The sequence below is a fragment of the Blennius ocellaris genome (genome assembly GCF_963422515.1).
Source record: "Blennius ocellaris genome assembly, chromosome: 16".
Taxonomy (NCBI): Eukaryota; Metazoa; Chordata; class Actinopteri; order Blenniiformes; family Blenniidae; genus Blennius; species Blennius ocellaris.
Window position 1 is genome coordinate 1,613,140 of NC_137665.1, and position 17,672 is coordinate 1,630,811.

Sequence of the window (17,672 nt, forward strand, 5' to 3'; positions counted from 1 at the left end):
GTTGAACTAAGAAATTAAATGAATTCAATAGATTCAAACAGAAGAGGTCCCAATATACAACCCTGTGGTACACCTCTTTGTTGGCAGCGGATTGTCAGAGAATAAACTGATTTTTCTCATCGATGAACCAATTCAAATTGTAAATAGAGACTTTACTGATGATATACTTTGGTCTAAGTTACATTTTCTTTTGAAAAAGTTTCTCTATAATTCAGTAACAACATTTAAAAAAACAAACAAAAAAAAGGTCTCTGGCTGTTTGCTATCCGTTGAAGTCGTACCCCCTTCCAGGAAACGTGATAGGTAATCATTAGGAGATGATATCTGGGGCTTTACTGAGCCACTAACGGCTCTCAGGTCGTCTGTGGTAAAACTTGACAGATTAAAACGTTTGGAGATAAAAAACCTCCGGACCGGCCGGGTGGGTTGAACATCCTCCGACTTTTAAATCATGGTTAAATGACATTATCCATTTCTTGAGATGTGAGAAGATACGATACACCACAATAGGCAGTGCCCAAAAATGTTATACCATCTGGCAGCCGTTTATAACTTTTATTGAAAAAATGGAAGCCAAGGACATTGTAAATTAGAGCTGATGATCCTACCACTTTTTGAGTTATTTCAATGTTCACTCAGGGCTTTTTTTTTTTTAATAATCCATTGGTGTGTGTATGTGTGTGGTTATATGAGCATTTATCTGTTCTTTGTGCATGTGTATATATGCATATATTCACTCTGTATACACTGTACCTTAGAAAGCTTGAACTTCTGATTTGTTTTATTTTCTATGAACCATTGAGAGAATAGCTCAAATGGAGCTATGGGGAGGGGGATGTTTCACTGTTCTTAAGTGAAACATCATTGACGTTTATGTTTTTGTTTGTATGTTGAAAAAATAATAAAAAGACCTTGACAAAAAAAAAAACAACCTCCGGACCGGCCGGGTGGGTTGAACACAAAACTGCTTTCGGGGAGATTTTTCTCTCTCCTTGTTCGTCTTCTGGCGGCGGCGGCGGCGGGCGGCAGGAAGGATATAAACGTCCGCGTCCTGTTACTCGCCGAGTGGGCGGCGAAGACAAGTCTGTTTACAGCCGCCGTGACCGGCGTCGCCAGAAGTGGGACAGGCGAGCCGGGAAGGTGTTCGACCGTGGAGCCGAGAGGAAAGGAAGCGCATTTTTTTTTAACAGTTCTGACTTCCTTCTCTCTCCTGTGTGATGCTGCTCAGTAGTAGCGCGTGCTGCACTGGCACCGAGCGGCGCTTGGCCTACTTTCACCTGCTGTATAACGTTATCTAATGTGATCCTCGCTCAACACGCTGCAGCCGGCAGCGCGCATTACGAAAGAGCGGCGCTGGCCTACATTCCTGTAATGTTCAGCATTAAGAAACACAGGCGCGGTTTCGTAATCGGCACATGCTCTCCCTGACCTACGAGTCACGTCGGGTTTTCACAGCCTCCTCTCCAGCCCGTTTCTCCCCCCCCCCTTCTTCTTTTGCAGCAAACGCAGCGAGGTACACAGTCCCTCTTGTTGCGGCACGTTGTGCTTGTTATCGGCCGGTCAGGCCTCAGGAATAACGCATGAAGTTGAAAAAACAAACAAACATTGAAGTTCCCTAAAAAAAACTTTTGAAAAAAAAAATCCTTCAAATGCCGTAAAAAGAGGGAGAATTAAAAGAAAAAGTGACAGATAAGAAAGAATTCTACCTATTTGAAGGTAGAAAATAACAGGGAATGCACAAATAGCACTGTTTTAAAAACCTTTAGCGACTTGCGGTTACCGAGCACCAATACAAGTACTTATAATTTATACTGTTCTCAAGCTCTTATTGATTTTACTGCTGTGTCTTTAATGTGTTCGGTTGTTTCTTCTAGCCGACATTGTTGTTTTTAGCACTTTGAGATCCCCGGATGTAAAGTGCAACGCAAATAACATGCGAAGGCTACGCTTGCCGTGAACAACCGTCAAACAGCCTCTGTTGTCAAAAGCTCTATCTCGTGGAAACCTCATGGAGAAAATAGTGAGGGAGGGGAAAAGTCTTCCACGTGCTAGAGCTTTTCTATTATTTGTGTTGCTACGTGGATTAGCACGCGAGCTACGGATGTTATTGTGGATGTTCCAGCCCGGGACCTTCATGTTTAGCAGCAGTGGGAGACCTCTCCAAGCTGGCGGCGCTGTCGGCAGGTGGCGTGGAGCATCCAGTGTTTTATATCTACGATTTACGGTCCGTCTTACATCGATACCGATATCGGCGTCCCCGAAGGCCCTTCCAGCGTCACATGTCTTATTGTGAAAGGGTGCGGCGGCGTGTCTGTCGATTGTGGTTTGCTGTGGTGGATTGATAAGGAGTTTTATAACAGAGCGATTGTCGCGGAGTACGCCGGGATGTTTATTCTACGGCTGGAGATTTGTTCTCGAATGTACGACGACTGAGAGGTTCTGTCGTTATTATTTTTTCGATTTCAAGATCACAACATTGACTTTCTGTGAAACGACGAGTCTCACTGTACCACACAGGAACACGGATTGTAAGCAGACAAAAAAAAAAGAAAATGTAAGCCGCTTGTAAAATGGCAGAAATTAATGACGCGTATTGATTTTCAGGGGTTATAAATGGGTTCTGAATGTTCCTATGCAAAGACTAAATGATGTGAAAATCATTCAAAAGTTGTGAGCTATAGAACGAGAGTCAAAGAAGAGTACGGACTGTGCTTCACAATAAATGAGCTCAAGGTCGTGGCTTCGAGTCACCAAGAAAACTCAGGTATTTGACGCGGGAGTCTAAAGTTAGAGCGGAAATATTCAAGGAATTAGTGCGAGTCAGGAAAATCCAGGTTTTACACGACCGCCAGTGAGACGCGACATCAAGAGTCCAAAGTTTTAGGGTTTAGTCAAATCAAACGCTTGGGTTGGCAACCGACCGACCGACCAACCGACCGACCAACCAACCGACCGACCGACCGACCAACCAACCAACCGACCGACCGACCGACCAACCGACCGACCGACCGACCAACCAACCGACCGACCGACCGACCGACCAACCAACCGACCGACCGACCGACCAACCAACCAACCGACCGACCGACTGACCGACCAACCAACCGACCGACCGACCAACCGACCGACTGACCGACCAACCAACCGACCGACCGACCGACCAAACGACCAACCAACCGACCCACCAACCAACCGACCAACCGACCAACCGACCGACCAACCAACCGACCAACCGACCGACCGACCGACCGACCGACCGACCGACCGACCGACCAACCAACCAACCGACCGACCGACCGACCGACCGACCGACCGACCGACCGACCGACCGACCGACCGACCGACCGACCGACCGACCGACCGACCGACCGACCGACCGACCGACCGACCGACCGACCGACCGACCGACCGACCGACCGACCATGGAGGTAGTACTCGAGTGCTTTTACCACAGTTTTATAAATGAAGGAAAAAGAAAAAAGAAAAAGTGCAGGATTTGTGTTTCACAGGAACTCCAGCTCTTTAATTAGGTGTGAAGTTTCCCCGGGCCTCGCCAAAATAAAGTGTAAAAGCACCAGATTTAGCCGTCCTGGAGATTATTAATAGGTTGGCTGATGACTAAGAAAAATGCAGGTGAAGTGAGAGTCATGTAGTGCAGCCCTCCCCCCCCCCCCCCCCCCCCGCCCCCGCCCCCGCCCCCGCCCCCCCACCCCGGTGCTCCAATGCAGAAAGACGTTTATGTAACAGCTCGTCTATACCGCAGACGCAGCCTCTATCCCGGCCTCTACACATAAGAGATGTATTGCAGCAGCTAAAAATAGGCTGTGACTCATTTTGTTTGACTTGGGGGGGGCTGGAGGGGGGTGGGGTGGGGGGGGGGGGGGGGGGGTGATGATGGGGGGGTTTCATAACAAGCGCCAGCACACATGCCAGTGTGTTTATTGATAGTTTCTCACTTCCCACATGTTTCCTCAAGTCGCCGCTTTGATCCCGACCTGCCGGGTGACGCTTTCGTGGCTGTTAATCAGGGAAGGCCCGTCTATTCCTGAACCCCCCCCCCCACACACACACACACACACACACACACACACCCTCCACCAAGCGACACACACAAGAGGAAGACATATGGGGAAACGCTCCGACCAACTGTGAAGTAGGAGCCAAAAGCCTCCGACCCACTTTCCTCCTCCTGTTTCTATTCTGGTGCCGTCTTAATACGTCACGATGTTTCCAAAGCAACCACTTCTGGGGTGTGTGTGTGTGTGGGGGGGCTGTGATGATGCTTTTTTTTTGGGGGGGGGGTTATGCTTATGAAATGCTCATAAAACAAACTACATACGAGGAGAAAGTGAAAGGATAGAATAGAAGACGTAGCAGGACAGGACATGCAGCTGCAGGGGAAGTATGGAGGAATAAAGTGTGAACACACACACACACACACACACACACACACACACACACACACACACACACACACACACACACACACACACACACACGTTGGGTTTCACCCGTGACATAAGTTTGTTTTGTTTCCGTCTCTCTCAGCAGCCACTGATCCGCTCCCTGTGTAAACTAAATGTTGTTTTCAGGGAAAGAAACTCAGTCAGAGAAAGAGCGTCTCTGTTGGGACGTTGTCCTACAACTTGTAAGGTCGTTTTTCTTTTTTTTTTTCTGTTTTTCACGACGGGAAGGTGAGGCACTGCTGCGCCTCACTTGGTTAACAGTCGACGAGCGCTTCCCTGCTGACGTGAGGCGACCGTGCACCTTTTGGAATCTGACGTCAACGTAACTCGTTACACGGTTCCTCCAAGGCGTCTTCCATGCAGGCCTCAGTGGCCTCCATGAAAGACGTCTGTGTGACGCAACACGGCGTGAAACGGTTCGGAGCCCAGTCCAGAGAAAACGAGTCTCCCACGTTTCCTCAAAGTGTCATTGATCCACATCTTTAGGACGATACAAACTCTTCAGTGCAGCCAGAAAGACCAAAACGAGCTCGGAGAACTTCACAAGATTTACAACCGATGTGGCTGAAAAGCTCCAGTGAAAGCAGCTCTGCAGTTTATGCTCTCTGTCCGTTGTTTTGCCGGCTGAGCTTCAGGATTAGCAACGCCACAAGCTGTCATCCCCAGTTACAATTTCACTGAACTCTTGTTTATTGGCGGAGGCACTGCTCGTTGGTGGAAAAGGAAGCAGAAGGGTCGTCAGAAGGGTCGTTGGCTGCTCTCCTCTCCGGTCAGCGGAGGAACTAGAACAGTTCCTGCCGCCTTCAGAAGACGTAACGACGTCACTGAGGACGAGACGCACTCTGGACACACTGCAGACGATACACAGCATTAAAAAACCAGGTTTAAAAACGGCGGGCACCTCGCTACTACCACTGGTTTCGGTTTAGTGCAGGGGCGTCAAACTGATTCCAGTTGAGGAGCCACAGCAACCTGATCTGACCTCTGACCTCTGGAGGCCCAACACGTCAAACATCACATATTAAACTGTAGATATGGACAAATGTCAGAGTCTTTCCTTCTTTTGATCCTTTTGTAACTGCAAGAATTCGTCAGTGTATTCTGAAATATACATATTAAAGTTAATCAGATATTATATTTGCAAAAAAACCCACAATATCTGTATCTGGATATCATATTTTTATTCAGGATTAAAACAATTTGTCATCATCTGGAACATTTTTTTGAGTTTACGTGTCTAAAGTGTCACTTCACATAAATTGGACACCTTTATTGTGAAAGGTGTTGCGTCACGTGACCTCCACAGACGCATTAATTAATTCTGACTAATGCCGGTTTTGAATGTCATTTTTGCCAATCGAGTGTTTTTTAGATCAGCCTCTGTCAGTTTCTATATTTATACTAAAAAAAGAAGTAAATCACATGGCGGCCGGATTAGATCCTCTGGCGGGCCGCTTCTGGCCCCCGGGCCGCATGTTGGACCCCCCCCTGGTTTAGTGGCTTTCATGGTACGCTGCACAGACTGGACGACGTTTAGAGTTCCTCTTGCAGAGGTTCTTCCAGCTCCGCAATGCAGCCGAAGAACTGAATGGAATGAGTGAATATAAAAGCGTCTGCAGGATTTGCAGCCCGTCACATCACGTCTGTACCTCCGTCCCCACAGCGGAGGTTCTTCCTCACACACACACTCACCGTTTTAACATCACCGCCACGAATTAAACAGGGTTTACGGGCTTTATTTCACAACGGGGGACGGTGTGAAATCCCGACGAGCCGAGGTGTCAGGAGAACTCGGCAGGTGGCTCTTTTTTTTTTATCCGTGGAGGCAAACGACGGCCCGAGACACTAAACCACTGCATTTGGGAACAAAGGGTTACCCAGAAAGGGGCGCTCGGGCTGTAACAGGTTACATAAAGCCTGCTGTGCGGTTGCATAATCTGTTCATAATCAGAGGGTAGTCCAGATATAGATGGCCCAGTTTCCACCCAGTTCCTTCCAGCCTGGCGGTGGCACAGTGTCCCGGCCGCTCAGGTTCACCCGGCGACGCTCTGGTCGTTCTGAACCTCTGCCATCGCTTCCCTCGCTTCCCACAAGGGCACAAATATACTAAATGATTTGTTTTTTTCCCCCCCCCCTGCACAAATACGTGCAGATGCTGAGGCTCGTGGTTTCTTGAAAAGTAAAATGAAATGCAAAACTACAGGAGTGAAAACATGAAAAACACATTTGAAAAGCAAAGTGGAATAAATTCAGATTACTTAAAAAAAAAAAAAAAAGTACCAGTAGCTCATTCACCCACGTTTCCTTTAATCGCCGGCGCTCGCTTAGGGAGTGAGACCTGGAGCTACAAACTCTGAATTCAGCGGTAGAACTAAATAAAGTGATCACTGAAACCGTTTGGAGGAAAATCTTCGGAAACTTCTGATCTTCAGAGCATTTTTAGGCAAAACATTTCTTCGTGGGTGAAAAAAGCACCAGTTCTCAGACGCTGGTATGAAAAGTATTTGTTCCCTCCAGATCGTAGCTTTCAGTTGAAGCACATTTTGCATGAAGTTCAAGGAGACTCAAAAGGTGCTTTGTCTGACAAAAAACTCCAATAAACAACAATATGAAGTTGCTTATGGTGCGCACATATAAGCACATTTGTCCGTGCTGTTAAACGTCAACGCTCATCAACTGGTTGATGGCGAAGTGGTGAAATTGGCTCAGTTTGCACAGTCAATATATTTATATTTTCCCGCCGTGTTTCACAAAGAATCACGCAGATTTAGCCAGTGTGAAACGAGCCAAACAATGAGTTGTACTGTTCAGTGGATCCAGCCGTCGGTGTTGTTCTAAAATAATAAACGAAGCTAATGACTCTCAGAAACGCGTATTTCTAAGCTGCTTAAGAGATCTACTATGATGGAAACTAAATGGCCTTCAGGCAGAGTTCAAAATTTGCGTTGGGTTTTAATAAAGAGCACATCGAGAGAGAACAGTTTGGGGCAACAGTTGGACTCCGACAATAAAAAAAAAAAAAAAACTCAAAGAAAACACAGAGTAAAGCAAAGCATTTAACACGAACACTCGTCTTACAGTGAAGGACTTCTTCATATTATTGTAGACCGATGTAATGTGGGATAATGGAATTAGACAACTGAGTTTCCATTGTGCCAAAAGTGGGGGATGGGGGTGGGGGTGGGGGGATTTGTTGAGGACAAAGGCTTTACTCAACGGGGCCACATGAGGTCCCTCCTTACCTCATTCACTGGCTACTCGCTGTTTGTTCATGTGTTTCACTTCAGTAATCCAAGAGTGGAAACAAAAACCCAAAACAAAAACACGAGGCGATGAGAAAATGTGACGAAAGACAGATACTTTGTCCAGAATTACTAAAATTACGATTTTTCTCTAAGAGGCCAAGAAAGACAAGATACGACCGACCATTAAAAAAAAAAAAAAAAGTTGTCCAACATGAAGTTGAGCTCAAAACTGTGAAAAATTAAATCTCTTGGATCCAGTTTTTCATTGGTTTGGAATTTTAGAGCATTTCTCTGAAGATTTGTGAAATAGGCACCAGAATTGGGCTCGTCGCGTGTTTGTCTTCTCTTAATAGACCTTCGGTCATGGTGGTGGTAGTTTGGATCGTAGCCCCGACTCGAGCGTCGTCTTCCAGATAAAGCCAGATCTGAGAGATGTGACGTCTCCAGCGGTTCCTGGGTGAACCTTGGGCCGGGTCCCGGTTGGCTGAACCTGGTAAACCTCTTGACGGACGAAGGCCATCGCCACCAGATTCCCCACCGTCTCATTTCAACCTGGAGGAACGCCGTCTACTTTTAGTCGTACCTCTTCCTGTGCCGCGACGCTGAAGCCCACGATCCTGGAAAGTTGCTCATTTGACCTAATCGTGTAATAGAAGCTTTAAGGCTTCAGTTGACAGTTGGACTGTCGCCTGACCAGTAAACCGTACGAGTGAAATCTACCCAGTCTGCTGCAGCGACCAGAGAACTTCTGCTGGTTGATCCTGATCACAGTAGAAGAAGTAATGAGCGGGGAAATTCTAAAACCCCGGAGGTAATCGCCCCCCCACCCCCCTCCCCCCACCGCAGTCCGTGATGTCATCAAATAACCACAACAATCAGGGACTACAAGCTCCGGTGCAGCTGCAGAAGCTACTGACGCTAGCAGGAGCTGGGCCATAGACCTATAGAACTAGAAGCTACTGGCGCTAGCAGGAGCTGGGCCATAGACCTATAGAACTAGAAGCTACTGATGCTAGCAGCAGGAGCAGCAGGACCATAGACCTATAGGATACTAGGATTCTACTTCTAAATCTCCATGTGCTCTGTCTTCTTCTGCATTTTTGGTGTGTTTGGTGAGTCACAGCGCCCCTACAGGCCCGGCAGGTGAACTACATGAAGTCTCGTGTTGCGCCGAGTTCATCGGGACGTGTGGACGGAATTGTTTTTTAGCAGAAGGCTGGCGATGTGGCCTCAGACTCATGAGTTTCAGCCTCGCTGGTCTGCGCAATGGAGTTTAATCACTTGACAGTTTAAACGGTTTACTCATTCTCCTCTTGATTACAACATCAGTGTCAGGGCGTCTCAGTGCTTGACTCAACAAATCGCTATTTCCCCATGCCCGGGAGTCATCGCTGTAACTCTGCTTGTTGGCTGAAACAGCCCCCCCCCCCCCACCCCCCCCGGGAGATACCAGCACCATGCCGAGCCGAGCCAGAGTCAGTTGATGAAAGCTCCTGACGGAGGGGAAGTGGTGTGGGCGGCGGGAATGAGTCATCCATCATCTGCCGGCGGTGCAGAGCCGAGTCGAGCCCCGTCTCGCAGCAGCGATGTCAGAGCTGCTCCATACCCTCCGTCTGTACACGTGGGGCTACGATAATAGAAAGTGCTGTTTTGTCTTCATCTAACCCCCCCCTCCCACCTCCCAACCCTTTCTTTTTCTCTTCTGGCTGACAAAACACGCACATCTGCCAAAAGTTGGTCAAGATTGAACTGAGCTTTCCAAGAAATGTGGGAGAATCGCATGTAAAAGTACACCCTTAACAGCTTCGCTTTTCTTCTTTAACCGTTTAGATTCTCAAACAAACGTCTGAAGAATTCCGCGTTGTAGCAGGAATTGATGCAGAAGGCCCAGGAGGCAACTTTTTTCCACCCATTCTTGAGGTGCGTTGAAGAGATAATGCACGTCGCCGCTGGCTGCAGTTCTGAGGAGAGTGACGCATCACTGGGAGAGGTACAGACGTTACATAAGCGATGTACTTTCTCAGCATATGATTGCACTTCCTGTGACGTGGCCGCTCAATTACCAAAACCATGAATGAATCAGCAGATGATTCTGAAAGTGACGTGATTATGTAAGGGTGAAGATTATGGGTTTTTACTGTCCCTTTGAAAACATGTCCAGTTGTAGTTTGCACATATTTAATGCATTAGTGTTATAGAATTGCACTTTTCTCGAAAAATACAATAAGAAATCCTGAAATTCTTCAGGATGATCATGAGTTATGTCATGAGTTATGTCATGAGTTATGTCATGTCAGTGCAACATGACATTTCCTTGGATCGCTTCCTGTTCTATACTAAGGTTATACTGACCTCTACTGGCTGTGGAAAAGACTGCATCATACTCCCGTGAAATTCTATTCATGCTTCACTTGATGTGGGATCTTCTATTTTAGTGTATCACACATTCTTGAGCTTCTGTCTCTAACGTCACACGTCCTTCACATTTTTTTCTCTCTCCGACACCGGAACTCCTCTTCGTCCCGCCACATGTTTTCTTGAATTAAAGTGAACGTGACAGATTTTTTTTTCCTCTTCTCCCACACGTCTAATCCAGTTCACCGGGTTGCTCGTCGGGTTCCTTCGAGCTTTAAATACACGTCGATCATTGTTGCTATAATGTTATGTTCATGAGACGACGTGGCGTGGGAAAAGTCAAAACAACGCCAGGCAGGTGGGAAATTACCACGAGGAAAGTGGGAATTTTCTTCCGAAAGCAGCAAAGTTGACTAGAAACGACGTCTTGCTGTTCAATACTGACTTTTAACTTTGATCTTTTTTTTCATCTATCTGCAGAAGTTACCCAGTTTCTCTCTAATGTTCTTTGGTAAAATCTATATTCTGTTTTTACCTACTTTTTTTTTAAATACCTCACCACTGGTACTATTGAAATTGCTGAATGTGTTGAAACTACATTTCCTTAATTCACCCAGACATGAATAGTTTCTCAGAGGTTTTCACATGCGGTCTCCTGTGTGAGGTTCCTGCATTAGTATTGTCTTAATTCAACGTTTCTGAGATGATTGAGTCTGGTAATGTTAGATTGAGTGACGTTGTGGTTAATTAAGTAGTTAATGCAAGTTGTGTTCACTTTAGAAGCAGTGGACGTGAATTTAACAAAGTCGTCAGTACAGTTTGGATTATCAGGGACTATGATGGCGTTGGAGACGCCGCCCGACTCTGATCCAGGAGAAAGGATGGTCGTTTAACTTGAACTCGACTTCCCGGCTGTGAGGACTTAAGACCTATTGGCCGGTGGAAACACAGACGGCTGCTATTTGGGTCGGCGTTGGGAATGTTTAGGGAAGATATCTCCAAATGTCAAAGGCCTCGGCCCCGCCGGCGGCTCACGGGGCGGCGAGAAGCCGAAGCCAATTAAGGCGGGAGAGTCTCTGAGCCGGGAGGTGAAAGTCTTTTCTCTCTTGGCAGAAGCCGCCGGGCTTGACAGATGGCGCTTAGACGGGATGAGCCGTGAACTTCTGCCTGTGGAGATTACCGACCGGGCGCCTTCTTGTAAAAGAGACACACTCAGGAAAGTTCTATACAAAACATTTGGTCCCCTGACTTCAGTTTACGGAGGCATCATGTGCTTCCTAACTGTAAATTAACTTGGAACTGTTCAATAAAAACCAAGAGTCTTTACCAGGAGGCGTTTGCTTTATTCGTCTCAACAGAACTAAATCGCCATAGTTTGAGAAATCAAAAGAAAAACAAAAGGAAAAAAAAACAAAACACCTCAGATGCAGAAATGAAGCGGACCTGAACTAACGGGAAGATTTTGGTTATTTGATTTTTATTCTGATCGATGTCTCTGATCGTAGTTTCCAGCCATTATCTGAGTCCATCATGCTTTTATTTTGAACATGTCATGGTCAACCTTTGTTTTGGAATTTTGCTTGGTCTCCACTGAGCCTGTCAAGTCCAACCTAAAGCACACCGGCACAAACAGGAAGTGGAGAAAATCGTTAATTAATCGGGTTTGACGTTTGTTTAGTTTTAAACAGCTGTTTGAGTCCCAGCTTATCACAGATTTAACGTCAATGAATACACTCCGTGACTGTACACAATCAGCCAGAGCATTATGACCACTTGTGTAATTATTCGGCGTGAAAACCACCAAAAAACAAAACCACTCAGACTTTAGCTTTTGATGTTAGAAACAGGTGCAAACATGATATTTTGCACACGGGAGTGGAAGCTGATCAACTAACAAAATGCACTGATCAGGTCTGATACATAAATATTTACATTTAAACACACAATGTCTATTTAATAATGGGAGGAATATTTGCGATGAGATTAAAGAGGTTATATTATGCAAAATGTACTTTTCCAGCAGTACTAATCGTCTCCACACCAGGAGCGACGCCCCAGAAGTGAAGAAAGTTTGTCCTCTCTCTCTCCTTGTTCCAGGTTTTAAAAAGTGTGTTGCTCCAAGCAGCCAATCAGAAATCAAACCCTATGTAGTGTCATCGGGGGGTTCAGCCAATCACAATCAAGGTAGGCTCCTCCCCCTTTGACTCCTCCCACAATCAGGCAGCTCTGCTCTGGCACATGGCGCCACGAGAGGAAGTACTTCCTCCTCTTAACCATAGATGGGCGTGTGTGGGGGCGGAGCCAGTCCAGCTCACACAGACACAGCAGATTCTGAATGCAGCTCCTCGGATCCAATATTCTAATGGAGGAGAATCAAGAAAAAGCTGGATTTGGGGGAAATAAACTTTGAACACAACGTCTTAGAAGCAACATTTCTGTATAATATGACCCCTTTTAATGTAATGTGGTTTAATTGCTCTGTAGCTTGAAAGCTGGCATTGGTTTTTAATGCGTTCGTTTCTACCGTCGGTGAAAATGAGACGATGACCAGCTCACCCGTCTGCTCTGCTGCAGATTTTCCCCTCTGTTTCGACGCACATATTGACTTTAGGACCGACCTCCTCGTGCAACCAGAAACTAAAAAAATACACTAAACCTTCACTTAACGATGCGTTTTCACCTGAAACGTGAATAAGACTCTTCATTATGGCACCCCGCGGTGATCATCCTATGACGGCCGATCAGTGCTTCGGCAGTCTGCGTCATTGAGAAGCGCCTCTGCAGATCGACGGCGTTCCCGAGGAAGCGTCACTTGTGCTCGCTGGCCGGCTGGCCGTTGATCAGCCCCGACTCCCAGCGCTGCCAGAGAGGCGCCCGCTGACCTCCTGCTCTGTGAACTTTGGGCTCCTGCTGCGAAGTCACACAAAGACAAGTGCAGGGCTTAGAGCCGGGGATTAGGACTTTCCTCTTTGATCCTCTCACTTTGAGGTCAGTTTCAGGACCGTCTGACTGGCCCGTCCGAAAAGACACACAGAGGACAGAAACCCCGGATCTGATTCTCCTCTTAACTCTGTGAGGAGAAGCTCAACGGTGCCGCCAACGAATCAGGAATCGCCAATCACACAGAATTAAAAAAAAAAAAAAAAAGCGCCAGGAATGAAAGCGATCAAAGTGAGGCGCTTTACCTGCTCGGGTTTCTTCTGGTCTTTCTTGGACGGCGGCGGCCAGACGCGTTCCAGTTTCCCCCGCGACTGGTGCCTGACGTCTGAAGGGCGAGAAGAAACGGATCAAGTGAAACGAGCAGCACCAGGATGTGTCTGTACTCTCATTGCGCACACGTGTTTCCTTACGAGGACAACCAACAGCACCCACTAGTGGCCTGGCATGACAATGACATCGTTTTCTTTTTTGCCGATACATCGCTTTCAAGATGTTGGGAAAATGTTCTTTTGCAGTCAACATGAATCTCCTCGGCCCCAAGTGAAAACGCATCTTTTTTATGTTTAGGAACGCAAAGCAATTCAAAGTAATTGGATCTAATATCTCCGACATGCATTTTCAAAATAACAGCGGTTTACTTCCAATGTATGTCAGTAAATTTGATGTAATTGGTCTGATCGTTAAATATCAAGGTGCCTTCGGCTCCGGATCAGTTCATCAGTTCATCAGTTCACATGACGGATGAATCGTCGCTCAGTCATAGAGAACAAATCAACAGATGCATCATTTGTCACTTCCATTGCTCAAAGGGGTCATAATTGTGTAGAAAATGTATCGTGGCTCACTTCGTCTCCAGACTGAGTCACTGCCTTCAGCCCCCCCCCCCCCCCCCCCACACACACACACACACACACACACATCACACCAGCTCCTTGCACACGGCGCCACTCCTTCCTAAAACACCGTACTGTATTCATTTCAAGCGCGCCTGAAGCCATTTTGTATCTCTGCGTCGTCAAGTCGTCCCGGATCGCGGCTCCACTGACTCGCGTGTGGCGGAACAACAAGGGGCTGATCGGCATCGCTGGCATTTCACGACGTCGCGTGACACTAATGTGGAAGGACGTTCATGACAGTGTCGTACTGCGGCGTGGAAACAACGGGATTGTCGTTGACTTGCACTCAGTCTCTCACTGTTCATTCGTGTTCTCGACCACAAGATTGAGTCGTTCACGGCTTTTTGTGAGATTTCAAGAGAGAACGAGGGTTTGAAGAGTAAAAAAACATCGCTGATCCTCTTTTAAAGCCGGAGCACATGAAGCGGTGATTTAAGGGAGTATTGAGGAGAAGCGAGATCTTATATTTTCCTTTTCTGACTCAGGAGCCAGATGACGCGAGCTAGCCGTGACGCTAGCCGCTGTAGCTAATGCACGCAAAGGGTTTCATGCTAAATATTTCATTGGGTTCATTGTTCCTGCTTCCAGACACCGAAGAGGCTATTTCTTTCAGCTCATGGCTAAACCTTTAACTCTTACTGGCTTTGCACAAATGACAAGATTTGGCTTGTGACTCTTGGCGCTGCAGCTTGTATTTTCCAGTCATTTCACTTGAAGCTGAGTATTTATTGCTATTATATCTTTCTTTCTGCACAGTAGCACACATTTCTTGGCTCAAATGTGCGTCTTCCTGACATTAGCTCAGAATTATGGATTAATGCAGTCTGTCGTGGTCATGAAATTTAAATCAGAAGTGTTTATTATTGATTAAAAATAATAAATATTTCTTGTGTTTTTAACATTTAGAGCAATGTATTTCAGTGTGAGATGACAATTATAGCAGAATTTGACCCACAGCTACTGATAGATGAGGTTAATTTACCAACTAATAAATAAATTGTGAACTAGATTTGATTTAAACATTATTTTATAAAATACTTTTGTTGAAAGCAGACACAGAAACACGATGGGGATGTGAACCCTGAGCAACAAGCGCAAATAAAAGTGCTTGTCCAGCAGAAATGTGGCCGAACTGTTTGGATAGTATGTTTACTGCCTCACCTGGCAGCTTGCGCGTCCCGTCTTCGTCCTCGGCGTGCCGCTTCGTCTCGCCGTACAGAGACCGCCTCTGTCTCCGCAGCTCCTCCTCCCTCTCTCTGGCCTCCCGGATGTCTTTCTCCACCTCCGGCTGCAGCGCCAGGGCCGGACGCAGCTTGAAGAAGGGGTTTTGTGGGAGGACGGGAGATGTTCGCCCGACCGCGTCCCCCTTCGGCTTGCTCTCCGCGGACGGCGCGGAGGCGGCGTTGCTGATGGAGTCCATGCTCTTGTAGAGGCGGTGGTGCTTGTCTTGCTTGGGATAAGGGGACAGGCGGGTTTTGTCCCGCGGTCCTCCGGTCGGACTCTTCACCCGGAGGTTTTCGAGACTCTTGTCGGGGCTCGTGGCTTCGCTCAGCCTGAGGGAATGTGCCCGAGACACGGGGACACTCTTGAGGCAGAACATCTCCAGGCTGCGCGTGCGCTCCAGCACGGAAGGGTAAATATGGCTGCCGCCCAGAGACGTCGGGGGCTTCCGGTATCTCGTCGGACCCTCGGTGTTGTCCTGCTGGAAAGCTTCAAACAGCAGCTTTGTCTCCTTCATTTGGCGAACCTCGCCTCCGCCGGACCCTCCGGAGGTCTTCCCCTGGTCCACCGCCTCTCGCTGACGCTCCTGACTTGACATTTTGTGCTCGGGGAACCGCCGGCCGCCGCTCCGGGCGCTCCCAGTCGGCAAGGAGTCGTCGAGGTCGAGGTTCGTCCGGAAGGGAATCTCCAGGACGTCCGGGTCGCCGGCGAGGTTGAAGAGGCCCCCGGCCCTCTGCAGGTTCTGCTTCCTCTGAGCTTCCTGGATCTGCCTCTCGATGGAGGTCTCGGCGGCGGACAGCCGGTGTCCAGTCGACACTCGCGGAATTTCGATGATTGTTTGGTGAAAGTTGACGGGGGGGAAATCTACAGGCTCACCGGCGTCGCTCTGATCGTCGGAGTCTCCCGCCTCTGTGCCGACGGTCGCCTCCTGCTGTGGCTCTGACCGGCACAGAGGGTCCGTCATTTCCTGAACACCTTTACTCCCATTCTTTTCATTCTCCTCCTTCTCCATCAGGTTCAACTCGTCTTCCTCTTCTTCACTTGTCAGATTCCCTCCGCCTCGTCTCAGATCCTCTGCGTCGGTCTGAAGCTCAGCCTCTCCCTGACCCCTGGCCTCCCCGTCGCCCTCGCACGGGATCTCCGCCACATTTACGTCGTGTCGGAGCTGCAGCAGCTGCAGACGCTGAAGGAGCTGCTCTCCCCGCTGGATGTCTGAAGATATTCTCCTGCCTCCGTCCTCCTCCTCCTCCTCCTCCGTTCTCGTCTGAACTTCCTCTGAGTCTTCGGAGGCCTCGGCGCTTCCGCTCCCTCTCCTCTCCCAGTTGTGCTTCGTGAGGTTAGATTCCAAAGACCTGCCGTCAAGACGCTCATTATCGTCGTCCGCCCGAGGCCGATTTCTCCCCGTCTTGTCCTCTTTTTGCTCTGAACTCTTAAAACCATCATCGTTTGTGCTGCAAGCATCCGTCCCCGCTGCGTTGATGTTGATGTCAAAGCCACAAATGTCCTCCCGTTGGGTTTCGCCTCCTCCTCCCGTGGATGCACAACTCTCACTTTCCGAGTTGTTCAAAGGCGTCTCCACGAGATATCCCTCTCTCTTCGCGTCGGTTTCTCCACTCAAAATCAAAATATCCTCGTTTGCGTCTTCATTTCCAGAGGAGTCCTCTCGGTGACGTCTCTCATCGTCTGCGTCCTGGCATCGCTCCATTGGACACTCCGCGCCTGTACAAGTTGATGGAGGGCAGTCTTCAGACGGCCACGTCGTGTCCATGGACATATGCGCTGTAGCTGCCGTCTCTTCCTCCTCCTGGCTCGTTGCTGCCGTCGGCTGCTTCTCGCCATGGGTCCGGTCTAAGCCGCCGGGATTAGCTTCAGGCTCTGTGGCGTCAGCTGCCCCGTCTGAAAGGGCCACGGCAGAATTACAGGCCGTCTCCTCCGTGTCCTCCCCTACTGGCAGCAGAAGGCCTCCATCTGATGGAGCAGGAGGAGGAGGAGGAGGAGGAGGCGGCGGTAGTGGGATGAAGACTTCATCTGCGCCTTCGTCGTCCATCACGCCGTAGTACCTCGGGACGGCTGCAGGAACCGCGGGGAGGACGTAGGCCTCGTCCAGCCCCTCGGCGGCTCCCGCTGGACTCTCTGTGTGGTCGTTCACACAGTTTGAGTCCATTTTCATCCAAAGACCTCCGTCATCATTGAATCCCGGGGTTTGAGGGCCGGACTCAGAATCCATCGGCTCCTTCCTGTGTTGCGCTTCAAGTTCCTTTAAACAAGAGGGATGATCAAAAGGCTTTTCTCGGATAAACATTGTCTTATGGCAAAATGACCATGATAGGATTCTCATGCCTTTTGAGAAACTCTGTTGTAATTTTGCCTCTAAAGTTAGTGAGGTAATTATTTTGTGTGCCTGCCCCTTTAAGAGGCAAGGCGTGAAGATCACTATCCTAATTATTTCTTTTTTCTTCTGCAGGATTTTCGCACAATACTGTAGCTCCGCAGTGTTGGGAGCATTCCAAAATTAGGAATAGTGTGCTGTGACTTTTGATAAAAAATTT